This window comes from Sturnira hondurensis, unplaced genomic scaffold (assembly GCF_014824575.4).
Source record: "Sturnira hondurensis isolate 20B ecotype Veracruz unplaced genomic scaffold, ASM1482457v3 Scaffold0016663, whole genome shotgun sequence".
Classification (NCBI taxonomy): domain Eukaryota; kingdom Metazoa; phylum Chordata; class Mammalia; order Chiroptera; family Phyllostomidae; genus Sturnira; species Sturnira hondurensis.
The window spans coordinates 3,639,182-3,651,246 of NW_028089294.1; the positions used below are offsets into that span (position 1 = coordinate 3,639,182).

A 12,065-nucleotide genomic window follows, 5' to 3' on the forward strand; every position below is an offset into this window, starting at 1 on the left:
TCATCTTCTTTTTCTTAGGTAAGTCCCTTTAACATTTCATATAATAAGGGCTGAGTGATGATGAATTTCTTGAACTTATCTGGAAAGTGCTTTATCTGCCTTTCCATTCTAAATGAGAGCTTTGCTGGACAGAGTATTCTTGGATGTAGGTCCTTGCCTTTCATGACTTGGAGTATTTCATTCCAGCCCCCTTTTGCCTGTAAGTTTTCTTTTGAGAAATCCGCTGACAGTCTCATGGGTACTCCTTTGTAGGTGACTGTCCCCTTATCTCTGGCTGCTTCTAGAATTCTCTCCTTCATTTTAATCTTGGCTAATGTAATTATGATGTGCCTTGGGGTGTTCCTCATTGAATCCACCTTCTTTGGGACTGTCTGAGCTTCCTGGATTTCCTGGCAGTCTATTTCCTTTGCCAGACTGGGGAAGTTCTCCTTTATTATTTGTTCAAATAACTTTTCCACTGGTTGCTCTTCCTCTTCCCCTTCTGGTTCCCCTATAATTTGGATGTTGGAACATTTAAAGATGTCCTGGAGGTTCCTAAGCCTCTCCTCATTTCTTTAAATTCTTGTTTCTTTATTCTTTTCTGTTTGGTTGTTTCTTTCTTCCTTCTGGTCCACATGGTTGGAGCCACAGTTTTCTGCCCATCTCTCTTGGTTTCCTGTGTATTTTCCTTCATTTCACTTAGTGTAGTCTTCATTTTTTCATCTAATTCGAGACCAGAATCAACCAGTTCTGTCAGCATCCTGATCACCAGTATTTTGAACTGTGCATCTGTTGGGCTGGCTATTTCTTGGTCACTTAAAAGTATTGGTTCCGGGGCTTTGATTTGTTCTTCCATTTGAGCCATAATTTTTTGGTCTAGTTGTGCCTGTACGTATGTAACAGGCCTAAGGTGTTCACCAGAGCAGGGCAACCCAATGGCTGGGTTTGACGCTGTATGTGGGGGTGGGGTTAGAGGGGGAACAATGGCACTTGCTCTGCTTTCTCTCTCAGATTTCAGTCCCCTCTGCCACTTCCCACAAGCAAATTGGGCCCTTCTGCTGCTGGTTCCTGGGTGGGTGAGTTTGTGTATGTTCTAGGACCCTGTGGGTCAATCCAACAAACTCTCCTGTGAGGCTGGGAGTTTCTCCTGGAAGCTCAGCCCCCACAAGTGCTTTCCATTGGTGCCTTCAGGCTTTATTTCCTGTCTCTGGGGCCCTGGGTTGTGCAATCTTTCTCACTACCCATTTTTGCCTGGTTTATCCGCACGTGAATATGTGACCGTGGTCAGCCAACCAACCACCTTGTGTGCTCTGCTCGTTTCCTCCCCGCATCTGGGGTCTGCTAGCCCTGCGCTACCTGTGCTCCCGGGTCTGCCAATCACTGCCTTTTCTTTCCACGACCCCCTCCACTGGCCGCTGACTCCGCTGACTCCGCTGACTCCGCTCCTCTTACTGGTCTGGTTTAATGGTTGTCAGACTTCCATACAGTTCAATTTTCTGTCTGTTCTGGTTGTGTTTTTGTTTCTAAATCTTTGTTGTCCTTAATTTTGGTTGTGTGAGGAGTCACAGTGTTTCCACCTATGCCTTCACCTTGGCTGGAAGTAATTTTTGTCTTATTTTTGATGCTACAATGAGTCATTAAGTATAGGGAACTGATCAGCATGGCAATGGCAAATGTAGCCCAGTATTGATCCGGAAAACCAATTAATGTGAGGCGGCACACAGGAGCCAGGTGTGCAGATCGGCTTTCCCGTGGGGAATCAGGCCTGCATTGTACCTAGGCTGCTATGAGACCTGCTTTTGCTAAAACTCCCTCACCCTGAGTCAAGACTGCAGATATTTAATGTATATGTCTGAAGCAACTCCCTAAAGTCTGTGCTAAGATGTTCCAAGAACAAAATGTAACCAAATCAATCATTTGTATTGTTCCCTTGCATTTGCAACTTTCTCTCCTTTTTTGTTATCTGTAAGAAGTAATCATTTAACTAAATCTAGAAATAATGAGAACCTTCTTTGATGTAATGCGACTGGAAAGCAATAAAAGCTTGTCCAGGCAAGGGCAGGGGCGCTCTCCTCTTGGAGAGTGGCCAAGGCACTCAGAGGCACTCTCCCCTGAGAGAGTGGCCGTGTCATCCTTTTCCTCCACAGGACTCAGTGGTCCATGTGAATTTGTGTAGCACATCCACAACACAGAGACTCTGGAGGGCTGGAGTCTGCACCAATTAACTTTCATACATTTTAATATACATTTGTCTCAGCACCAGATTTATGTGTATGGTCTTTTAAAAGCTATTGTTAACAGCCCTGGCTGGTGTAGCTCAGTGGATTGAGCGTGGGCCTGTGAACCACATGATCGCGGTTCGATTCCCAGTCAGGGCACATGCCTGGGTTGCAGGCCAGTCCCCAGCCGGGGACTCACGAGAGGCAACCATACATTGATATTTCTCTCCTTCCCTTCACCTCTAAAGATAAATAAATAAAATATTTTTTAAAAAGTTATTGTTAACAAACCTCTGGTTACAGAGACTTTCCCTTACATAATTAATTTAAAGTAAATCAAACATTCTCTATTACATGGTAAATGGAAAAGGATTGGGACTAGTCTTTTTATATTATGGGTATTACTCAAGATTGTTTTGTTTTAAAATTATACCCACACACGTATAAGTTTTAGTTAAAAAATCCTTTCTCTCTTAACATCACACAAATGATGAAATGGTTTGATAATCTCAAGGGTTGGCAAGAGTATACATGGTAAAAGGAGTTCTCCACCCAAGACAGGCGGAAAAGCTATCTGGTGGAGCTCCCGCAATGTATGGATGCAGAAGCTGAAGCCCAGAGAAGGAAAGAGACTTTCTCACAGTCACAGAGCCAGGGAGGGACACAGCCTAGGCTCTTACCTCATTGCTCTTCAGGGTCAGTCTGTATGAAGTTAAGTCATTTGGAGGTCTCCAGAGACTTCTTACTGAAAAATCTCCCTGGTAGGAGAGGTTCTGACACCACCTCCCTCAAGGCTCAGCACTGGCCTCACTAGTTTCCTCCTTTAGAGCCTCGAAGTCCTTGGGGACTAAGTTATTTTGGTTTTCAAAGGCTTTATGATGTGCTGCCTTGCCTTCCCATGCGGCTGGAGATCAGTCAATATCTGCTGGACTCATAAAGAAGTAGATCTATAAGTGGAGGGGCAGTGAGAAGGGAAGGTGGACCAGCAGAGGCCAAATTTGCTGTTCACAGTTTACCTTACCAGGGGGGTTCTACCTGAGAGACTCAGGAGGAAGAGGAGACTTTGCAAATGCCACTGGATTTGAGAAGACACTGTGTAAGGGTCCACAACTTACTTTCTTGTTTATCAGGAAATTAATCCCTTTCCATTTAGGGGAAACATTTAACTTTTTTTAACAGGCTGCATTTAACTTTACAGCCCGTTTCAGCTTTTGGGGAGGGACTTATATCAAAGAGGCTCTCTCTGCAGTGTCCTTGACTTATCCTGAATTTGCCCACGAATGCTCCAAAGCGCTCTAATCCCGGCATGTTGTAAACAACTCTGCATCCCATCGCCTGCCTGGTGCCTGGTAGGATCTGGCACGGTTGTTGATGGTGCCCTTTCTGAGCTCTTGCTCTAGACATGGGTCTCTCACAATTTATAAAACCATCTGGAGAGCCTCACCTACCTCCTTTCTCTGGGTAACTCAAGTCTGCACATGGCATTGAACTTCCTTAACACACCATCTTCAGGAAGCCCCTGCCTTACACAGAACCTGTTACTATCCTTCACCACCTGCTGATTACTCTCATCTCTTCTGTTCAAGACTTTCTACAATCCTATTATCCCTCAGCACTAGTTACCTTAACACAGGTATTTTCAACAGGTGTACTGGAAGAATTTTAAAAATATGCAACACCTCACTAGTCAGGGGTACTGACCTCTTTCTCCTTAGATTATCAAATAAAAAAACAACAGTCAACACAACAGTAGCCATCTGGTGTAAGTGAATCAAAATCATACCTATTTTTTTTGGTCAGATTGGCAAAAAATTATATTTTTGGTGTGCTACAGGAGTTTAATAATTAGTTTATGTGTGCTGTGATAAAATTGAAAATTGCTGCCCTAACACAACCCATTACTGTGGATAAGTCAGCATCAAGATAATGACATACATGACCTCTATTCTTCTCTATCACTTCTTTGTCAGTAGGTGGTTTCCCCAATCTATTGCCATAGTGTCCTGTTGTTTGGTCTTCTGGCTCTGTCCAGAAAGCACGGGTAACACACAGAGTGACCAACATGCTAACTGAGGCCCAGGACATAATCCAGTGAGGCAACCGTGGCAGAATAGACCAAGGAGGTGGGGGGGGCGGCGGTGGTAGGGGCTTTGTGCAGGTGGCTGCAGCTCCTCTCCCAGGGGGTTGCAGGCTCCCGGTGGAGTTATCAACTAGTTATAGGAGGAAAAGAGCCTAGAGCCCCCTCCTCCCCCACCGCAATGTTTACACTGAAATATCTTTTGCTATTTCAGTGTAAAAATTAGGGAAAATGTAGGAAAAAATGTAATAAACAGTAGGAAAAATGTAATAATAAATGTAACAATGGCATCGAACTTCAGCCTGGATTATATCTATCTTTATTTTGCAGTAGTAAAATAAAATTTAAAAAATTTAAGGGAGGGGCCCACATAGACAAAAGTGCCTAAGGCACAGAATAATCATAATTCAGCCTTGGGTACAGTGTTTACATTTTTTGGTTTTTAAAAAAGAGTGGTATCCGGATCTTTGTATGAGATCTCTTTAAGTAATAGGAGCTAGTTTTAAAATTAAGCAAAACACGTGTGGCCCAGTAAAACATGAGAGGCTTAGCCTGCATCCTGTCTAAGGCCAGGTCTTTCATCATGTCCCCAGTACGCCAGTCGCTTGAAACAATTTCTGGGACACGCCTTCTGCCTGGAGTGCCCCCTGCAACCTGCTCAGAATGGTAGAAGGGACCCTGAAAACCTTCAGGGTACAAGGCTCTGATGCTGAAGCCCCGCCCTGTCCAGTCTTCGAAGAAGCTTGGACGCGGACCCCTCTCTCCCTCCTAAGCCTGGGTGGTCCCTAGCTGCCCCACTGGAAGGCGCGTGGTTCCCACTTTCAAGGGTTTGCCTGCCCCCTCTGACTTCCAGGGGTGGGGTCCACCCACCCATCAGTCACGCGGGGGCATGGGGCCCCAGGCAGCAGCCCCGGGCAGCGGCAGCCCGGAAGCCAACACTGCCCCGTCTGGCCCCACCCCTCAGCCCGCGTCATGGCCAAGTTAGGCCCGCCCGCCCAGTCTCGGGAACTAGGGCCTGCTACCCGCGCGGCCCGCTCCAGGTTGGCGAAGCTCCACGGCGGAAGCAGAGGTGGTTTCAGACCGCAGCGGGCAGGGCTTCTTCTGCGCTGTCCCGGGAGGTGGGCTGAACTCTATTCTAGGCCCCAGCGGCTCACCCATCGTCGCGGCCCTGCCAACCCACCCCTTCATCCCCGAGGGAGGCCCTCGCGAGATTCCTCCGGTTTACTCTCCTGTAGGCGGCCATGCCTGAAGGTGCGGGCGGCTCTGATCCCGGCTCATTCCCGCCGAACCATAGATCGCAGGTGCGCATGCTCTGTAGACGCCCGCACCAGCCCGGGGAAACCCTGATAGAGTCATCGCGAGGCCGGCTCAGCGGAGCTCCAGTGGCGCAATCGGTTAGCGCGCGGTACTTATACAGCAGTACTTGTAGAGCAATGCCGAGGTTGTGAGTTCGAGCCTCACCTGGAGCACGTCCCTTTTGAATACCAAACTCCCCCTTTTATCTCCCTTCCAAGGGAACAAGGTAGTGTCTCTTTAACCCTCTCTCAGTTTACCTACTGCTACCTCCTAGTTTAACGCCCCGGCATTTCCATTAATGGTAGCCAGCCCCGGCTACAGTACTGGGGATGTGGCTGGGAGGTCAAGGGGCGCAGCACCCGTAACAGGAATCAAGTTAGAAATTCCTGGGCGCCCCACCCTGCAGGGCGTGCCCGAGCTCTCAGCAACGGGACTAGCCGGCTCTGCTCCACGCTGAGGCTCCAGGTCCAGACCCGGGCGTGGCGTGGTGCGCTGGGTAGCGGGGCGGGAGCCAGGCAACCCCTCCCGGGAGTTGGGGCCAGAGGCCCCGCACGGGGGCGCAAGTCCATCCCATCCCTGTGAAATAGTAATAACCAATCATTGTCCCTCCTCTGATCTGTAGGTACCCCTAGACCTCGCGGGCCCTTCCTTAGATGAATCTGGGAGGATGTACAGACTTTGGGAAGTGTGCCTGGGGCGCCTTTCTCTCCCCGTTCTGTGTCCCTTGTTCCCGGTGTCAGTCTGGAGTGGTGGAATTCTTTGATAAACCAGAAAGCAGATATTTTTCAGTGCCATCTGAGTGACGGATGCCCTTTCATGCAGGCCACCAGTCCCAGGTTTAGAATCTTGGAGGTGAGGGCTGGGACAGGAAATCTGTTCCCCATCCTTACCCCCCACTGGTGGCGAGCTGATTTGTTTATTTATTTTAACCCAGCACAGAACACTCCTCTGAGGCATGCGGGCTGCTTTGCCGAGGGGCAGGTGGGTGCCCCGGGGCGGGTGGATGCCCCACACATCCCCAGGAGGTGTGGGTGAGTCAGGGAACGCGTTTAGTGCGGATGAGAGGTCTCCCGGATGTGTTCTCCCCAAAGTGGTTTCAGCTGTTTTTATAGACGTGATGGAAGTTAAATCCTGGGATGGAAATACTACTTGCAATGGTGAGAAACTAGACCTGGACAGCTCAGAGAAAAAGTGGGTGGTGGGTGGAGCTCTTGTTTGTCCCCTCAGCTACGCCCTAGTCCAAATTTAGAATGGCAAGGCTCAGGGCAGTGTGAGAAGGCCGGTCCACCTCACCTAACCTGGGGGCGGGTTCCTCACCCAACCTGGGACTTCCGCTCAGCAGATGGTGGGAACGCCCCTTTAAAAATCTAGGTCAGGCCTGGAAACAAATATCTCCATCAATTTTTTTAAAAAGGTTTGTTGATATATAATTCTCATACCACACAATTCACCCATTTAAAGCGTACCATTCAATGGATTTTAGTATTGTATATTCACAGATATGTGTAACCATCACCATAATTTTAGGACATTTTCATCACCAGTCAATTATTAGAACATTGTCATCAACTCAGTAAGAAACCATTCAACCCTTAGCGCCTCTCTAGCCTCCCATCCCATCTCCAAGTAAGGACTAATCTACTTTCTGTCCCCGTAAATTTCCCTATTGTGGACTTTCCCATAAATGGAATCATATAGTATGTGGTCTTTTGTGAATGACTGCTTTTAGTTAGTCTAATTTTTTAAAGATTCTTCCATACCCTACCCTATATCAGTATTTTATTTCTTTTTATGGCTGAGTATATTCCATGATATGGTATGGTCAGCATTTTAAAGAGAAAAAAATGGTGAAAACTGCTTTTAATGGGGGAATTAATTTTTAAAATGTACCAAGCATAAAAATGATCAGACTTGCTCAGAGTACGTTCCTGTTATTTATTGCAAGAAATAGGTACTTTCGAAAGCTGAGCACAGAGCAGTTCCCCATCTGGACAGAAGTAAATGAATGGAAGATCATTCTGCTCCACTTCTATCCACCTTGGAATCCAGTCTAGAAAAGCCCAGCTCCTATTGGAAAACTTCTGGCATCAAAATGTAATTTCTTCACAAGACAGCACATTCTATTTTTGTCAACTTCATGGTTAGAACATTCTTCCTCTTCAATATTGTGTCTGTACCTATTGGTTATTACTGGAAAGGTGGTGGTTTGGGGAACTCTTTTTCTGGTGAAGTGAGAAGGCAAGAAGCCAAATTAATTGCTCTTTCTCTATATACTCTAGAAATCCCCAGCTAGGAAATTATCAGTGGGTGACAAACAAACAGACGATTGGCAGGTTTGTAATCCAGCATCTTAATGTTCTAGTGACAGGATATTTTAAACTTGTGATGGGTGGTAAAGATCAAGTCAAAATTATGGGAAAATGCTTTAAAACCCATAAAGTACTATACAGATGTGAGGAGGTGGCATTATTATTACCACAAGACTGATGGGTGTATAATGTCTGGTAGCTTTAAGGGGGAAGGTGAGTAGATGAACTTTGAGTGTAGGTGGAACTTACAGCTGATCTCTCTCTCGAGAGAAGCCTGACATACTCCGAGGTTGACATTAGCTTTGTAGATGGCTTGGATGAAGACAGGCTTATTCAAACCGTGTGCGATATGAAGACAGAAGGAGAGCAAATTCAGCAGAATCTGGAGGAACAGTAGAGCCAATCCAGAGACAAATGCTACTGACAAATGACAAGATACAATTTGATAGAGACAATTGTAAACCTGTGTTCAGTTCAGAGTTCAGTGTGGGGGATGCCTGGCTTGACAGCTGATTGCATGTAAAGGATCTGGGACTTTCAGATGTGTGCAATCTCAGTTGTCCCAGCTGTGTGACCCAACGGCTAAGAATGTCAACCAGTTATTGATTCATTACCGTATAATGCATGACAGGGCCTGGCGTCAGAGAGCACAAAACAGCAGTCTGTGGAACAAATCTAGCCTCCAGACAGGTTTTGTTTGGCTTTGTAGCACTGACTTGCAAAGCGTTTAGACTTTTTTTTTTGGTGGAGGTGGGTGGGCAGGGATCATTTTTCTACAACCTGGGAGATTTTAGTGAAATGCCTGAATTTCAACTTTGTAATGAAAAATTAGACTGGGCTATCTGGGGCCCTTATTCCCATTGGCTGCCCCCTTTGGATGGGCATGTGATCTTCCGTTTACCCCCCCATCCCTGTCTCACCGCTCTCCACCAATCCCCATCGCGGGGGTGGGTGCCAGCCACCCCTGCTTCCCTCCCCTCTCCCCTCATGGCTTTCTCTTTTCTTAACCCCTGACTAATTTCTCTCATTTTTGCCCTACAGACGCTGTGCATGTGGCCTCAGTGTGGACCAAAGGAGGGAATGCTGTTGAACTTGCAATAGGTCAGAACACAGCCTCAGGGCTGTGATCTGTAGGAACACAGTCCATTTAAAATTCAGCAAAATAAAACCCCAGTTCTTTATGGTGGAAAATTTCAAACATACCCAACAGTAGAGAAAATAATGTCTTTAACCCCCACGTAACCATCCATCACGAGGACTTTCAAGGATTGTAAACGCTGTTTCACCTATCTCCTTCCCTGCGCCTGCAGGCACTGGAATATTTTAAAGGAAGTCCCAGGTATGGTTTAATTTAACTTGTAAATACTTCACTATGTGTACGCACCAGGTAACCACATTTAAAAACAGCATAACCACAGTATCATTATTACACCCAGCAAGATCAACAGCAATGCCTCTTCATCATCTAATAATACCTAGCCAGTGTTCAGGTTTCCATGCTTATCTCTGACAGGTATTTTTGCAGTTGGTTTGTTTGAATCTTAATTCAAATAAGGTCCACCCACTGCATTTGATCGATCTATCTTTTAAGTCTCTTTTTTTTTTATCAGTTCCCCCTCTTCCTACTTCCCTTTATGGTATTTATTTGCTGACCTATAGAATTTTCCACAGAATTTGGCTAATTGCATCCTCAAGTCATTCTTTAATGAGCTCTTCAATCCCCCCATTAGATCGAGAAGGTTGATAATATTCAGATCCTGTTTATTTATTTAGCAAAAATATGTTCTACGTGGTTGTAGTTGTTCCACATTTAGAGATGTTGATTTTATTGGTGATTTCAGATGTGGTCAGCCAAATCCACTATTCCAAAATTCCATATCAGCCTCCAATGGAACAGTTTTAGCAGTGACCAGTGCTCTTTGTCCAGGTTTATTATTTTATCCAGGATTATGCAATAATAGTTTTCTAATTCTATTACTCCTTCTGTAATTATGACTGATTCCTAAAAACAAAAACCAGAAAACCCCACCCTTCCTTCCACTGAGTGTTTGGTTTTCCTAAAGCATAATTCATACAGAAAGACTAGATAATATTGCTTGATTCTTTTCCTTTTTCTACTGTCTTTTAGGATAATGAGTTAATGTCCTAGTAAGTCCCAAAGGTGGCCAATTAGTGTTCTTTTTAATCTTACAGCTTCTCTTTAGTTACATTTGACATACCATGAACTGCATTAATAATGCTGAGTAGCTTTTTGAGACTTATTAGAGATCCATGTATTTTCTCTTCCACACCCCTTGTCACAACCACACAGTACTCTATTCACCCTGTTTGTTCAACCCATCTTCTACTGGTTGTTGGGTCTTCTGGTTTTGTAGGTGGTGCGGCAATGAAGACATGTGTTCAGGGAGTTTTGTGTATCTTTGAGATAGGTTGTAGATGTGGGGTTTTGGATCCAAGGAATGGATATCTATAATATATATAAAATTATATATATGTATATAATAATTTATATTAGACAAACTATGATGCTATATAATATAATGTTATATATAAGAAAATATATAATAAGTAGATACTTTGCAGAGGTGTGAAACCATCTTTAAAGAGGGTTTCTAATATGATAATCTGGGAGTGTGAGACCTCTGGAATCCACATGGAAGCATGATGGTCGGAGGCCCTGGGCTGACCGATGCCAATGGGGCCTGCATGTGTCTGCCAGGTCCAGGAATGGCACCACCGACAGCTAAGGAAGGGGCACTGACTGGAACCTCTGACATAAGGACTAGCTGGCCAAGGATCTCAGTTTGTAGGGGTGTCCGGAAGGGAGCCCCAGATTTAGAAAAAGCCCACGAGACCCCCCCAACGGGTCTTTCTGGCCCCATGACGCCATCCTGCTGGCCTTTGCTTAAACGGTTTCTGTTTTAGCTGTTAGTCATATCTTGTTTAAACTCTTTTAAAAAATCTTTTTATTTTGTTTAACTGATTATTGTTTCATTAACTGAATATTTCCTAATTATTTTTATGTTTAAAAAATTCTGTTCTATCTTAACCATTTCATTCCTTGAAAGCCTCTTGTTAATGAATATATTCTTTCTCTTTAAACTTTCCCTATGTCCTTAGTCTTTTCATTTATTTCCTCATTGTCTTCTTTTTAATGTTTTCTTCTAAATTTATTTTTATCTCATCTATTTTCTTCTTCCTTTTAATGTAAATTGTAAAACTGGGCTGTCTTCAAGGGTTTTAGGCTTCTGCTGGCTGGCCATGCCCCTGGGCACCTAGGCTGGCAGCTTCACTGGAGCCCGTGCTGTAGGGAACTCTAGTAGGGGGGGCTTTCCCCCTTCCTTTCCCCAGACAGTCCGTGATATTACAACCCCCGAATGATCTAGGCGATCAGAGGGCCCTCCCATTTTCCATATTAGTAAGCTCGTCTTTGGGGACCGCGGTTGAAACTCTAAGGCGTGTGGGTCTTGGAGATGAGTGGGCTGAAGAGGGAGCTATGAGCTGCTTTCAAATATTTGTGAAAGAAGTATATATAATTAGTGTCAACAACCAGGAAAAAAGCATGAACCTAGGGCCCATGGGCAATGGTGACAAAGAAGCACATTTATCTTTTAAGTGATCAGTGTTGTCGAGAAATGGGATGGGTTGACTGGCAAAGGAGTGGTTTCCCAACTTTGACAGTGGTGGGGCAGAAGCCGGAATGTTGTAGAAGGGAATCTTGCATTGGTTGCAAAGTTGGTGAGGACTTCTAAGTTCTTTTTTAGTTGTAAGGTTCCATTTTTAGAACAGTGACATTGTGCCATAGATTTTGTTATTACCTTCCCAGCATCTAGCTCCCCTTTCTTAGGGAAACGTCCGGTGCCCTTCTGAACACAGTGAGCCTGTGACCAGCCCGGGTCGCACATGCTCCATCAGCCCCTGGCCACACTGCCACTGGTTGGTTCAGGGTGGGCATGTGATGCAAAATGAACCCATCAGAGTCCTTTCCATGGGAGTTTTTTTCTGTCTTGAGCTATCTGGGAAGAGTTCTTTTCTCCTTCTGTTTAGAAACATAAAGAATACAAACCAAGAGCTTCCTGTAGCTCCCATGAGGTACCCCTCTAGCACGTATCTTTCTGGTTGAGCGATTTGGCCCGAGAGAGTGAAGGCTGCATTTAACAAGAAGCAGGGACGAGCGACTGGAGG

At 45.3% G+C, this 12,065-nt stretch overlaps 1 long non-coding RNA gene and 1 other non-coding gene across 2 annotated transcripts; both read left to right on the forward strand.

Annotated features, from left to right (window-relative positions):
• Positions 1 to 5,492: 5,492 nt before the first annotated feature.
• On the forward strand, positions 5,493 to 10,318 carry LOC119001418 (uncharacterized). Its single transcript, XR_005069566.1, has 3 exons — positions 5,493 to 5,576; positions 7,523 to 7,711; positions 8,922 to 10,318. It is a non-coding gene; the product is annotated as an uncharacterized LOC119001418 (long non-coding RNA).
• Positions 5,652 to 5,744, forward strand: TRNAI-UAU (transfer RNA isoleucine (anticodon UAU)). The gene is given in 2 exon segments: positions 5,652 to 5,689; positions 5,709 to 5,744. It is a non-coding gene; the product is annotated as a tRNA-Ile (tRNA).
• Positions 10,319 to 12,065: the final 1,747 nt, after the last annotated feature.